Genomic DNA, 2,753 nt, shown 5'->3' with positions numbered 1-2,753 from the left:
ACTCTTGAACCAGGCAGTTGTATAATTACTTTCTAATGTGGTTGTGTAGTAACTACAGGAAGTGTCCTTTATCGTGATAAGAGTCTAACTTAAGATGCAGGCATTTGCTAAATGAAATGCTATGCTGGTGCAAACCTTACTGGAGTTGGCAACCTATGGCTCATTAGAGAGCCAAATAGTTCTCTCTTGCAGCTCCAGCTCAGTGCCCCACACACACACCTCCCCCCAAAGCAGGGAGACTGCACTAGGACTCCAGCCTTATCATCCCCTGCAGAATTGGAGTGTCAGCTTCCTGCAGAGAGGCAGGGGGAGGCTGCACACACTGCTGTTTCCCTTCCCCCAACTAGGAGAATAGCAGTGCAGGGAGTCGCTTCCTGGAGGCTTTTCCCACTGCTCTTATTGGCCAGATTCTGCGGAGGACATGTCTGTAACGCAGTGCAAAAGCAAGTAAGTGCTCCCTCACTCATCCCCCTCCACAGAGACCAAGCATCCTCAGCCCCCTCACTCACCACCTTGCCAAGACCCTGCACCCCCAGCCTACACTTGCCCTCTCCCTGGCCAGACACCCTATTCCCAGCTGCTCCTGCATCCTCCCCCCCCCCCCCCAGCCTGCTCCTACACCCTACCTACCAGACCTTGCACCCTCACTCCCTCCTGTAACCCTATCCCACTCACTGGCAGCTCTGTCCTGCACACTTAACCCCTCATTGTTGGTCCCGCCCCAGAACCTGGGGGGTGGGTACTAAATCCACTAACCCTGCACCTCTGGAAGAGTAAGTCTGGCCTTGAACCTCAGTCCTCCCTGCCCTTTTCGCCACCATGGGGAGTGAGGTGTTTCAGTTGGGGGCAACATCCATGAGGGTAGCGGGTTTTTGGGGGGGGGCTTGGGGGGGGGGTGTGGCAGGGGTGGGGGAAATGTTAAACAAATAATGTTGAAACCTTTCATATTGGACATATTTTACTTATTTAAAAATGAAGCCTAGCCAACAAGCCCCCAATTAGAGCCCCGCCTCCATCTGGTCACCGCATCATAACACTACTACACACCCCAACCCTGTGCCCAATATACACCTGAAGCCCCTTCCCTGAGTCCCTCTTCCCCCACATCCCCAGCTCCCAGCCATAAGGTTGACAGAAGACCGCATGAATGTATGCATGAAGATGGATTTGACCAGGTATGATGTAAACTTCAAGAAAATGCAAAAAGTTTGGCTCTTTGGTTTGAAAAGGTTGCTGATCCCTGCTGTAGGAAAAACACTTAGGGCAGTAGTTCCCAACCTTTTTGGGTGGTGGGCGCCGCACGGGGCTGCCGGGCCGCCTGGGGGCAGGGCCACGCGTGTGCTGGGCGCCCAGGGGCAGAGCTGGGCATGCGCTGCGCGCCTGGGGGTGGCGGCTAAGGCCATGCATGTGCCGTGCTCCCGGGGGTGGTGCTAGGCGGGCACATACATGCCCCAGCAGGCGCCATGGCACCCACGGGCACTGTGTTGGGGACCCTGACTTAGGGGAATGCCCTGTGTGCAGATCAATATCTAAGTCTGTAGACAGGTGTCCTCTTCGGTCACCTGTACTAGACACAAAGGGATGCCAAAGTGTTTTACCATCATTCCAGTTAATTCTGAACAAATGGGTGAGCATGTGTTCTTAGAGCAGACACAAACACTTTTCAGGGTGTATTCCTGGGGAGTTGTGAAACACAAAGGGTTACTCTACTTGATCTGCCAAGAGAACTAAATTGTTGGAATGAAGAAATACTAATATTTGGAAAAAAAATGTTGCAGAAATGAAATATGAAGGCGTTGCAGTCTATAGAGCTGCACTACTTTTTTTTAAAAGGACTAGAGGGATGGCTGAAGAGTAGTGTAGCAGACCTTGATATGATGCTGCTTATGACTCACATTTGGACCAATGTAATGGTTATGAAACTGAGTACAGTACTTAGTCATCCCAAGAAAACATTAGGAAGAAATCATTGTATTTCCTGTCTCACTGTATATCGATCACTACTGCCTTGAAATTAGCTTCAGCTGTCCTCCAAGACTTAATGGACAGCATATGTAGATAGAAATTCTTATTTAACATTAGATTTAAAATTGACGTTCTGTTCAGAAGTTACTTTAGCCTGAAAACAACCTCGTTATACATGTCTAATAACTAAACAATTACAGGGTCAGCATTCTGAGGGAACAAATGGTTGTGCAGTCTCATTTGTAGCAGGCATATATTCAAATACACTTCCCTGAGGTCACACTTTTATGCTTATAAGAAGCATAGGGGATCTTTTCTTGGGGAAAAGGCAACATGCCACATTCAAACAATACAGCTTTATAAATCAACATACGCATCCATTTTTATACACACAGTAGATCAGGGGTTCCTAATCTTTTTAATACCATGGAGCAGTAAACCCATTCACAAACTTTTTGGGGGGACCAGTAACACTTTTCTTTGCATACAGCTGGCTTCCGCTCCTGCAGCCACCTGTCTTGTGGCCACTGAGCTTAAATTTCACAGTAAAAGGAGACAGACTGCAAAAGTTAAATCGACCGCATTTATATGATTTTTCTATTACCTGAAAAGCCCTGCAAGCTAAGCTATCCAGTCAATATGTCACTACAAAGCATGACACAGGCCACAGAAAGGGAAGCTTCCACATCACGTAAATTGACAAGTATCCGGGATCTCTCAGACCCAAAACACAATCAGATATTTTTCTTTATTTCCCTTAATGCATACGGTATTTGCAAACAAAATGG

Source organism: Pelodiscus sinensis, chromosome 6 (assembly GCF_049634645.1).
Source record: "Pelodiscus sinensis isolate JC-2024 chromosome 6, ASM4963464v1, whole genome shotgun sequence".
NCBI lineage: Eukaryota > Metazoa > Chordata > Testudines > Trionychidae > Pelodiscus > Pelodiscus sinensis.
Note: the sequence above shows the minus strand (reverse complement) of the source record.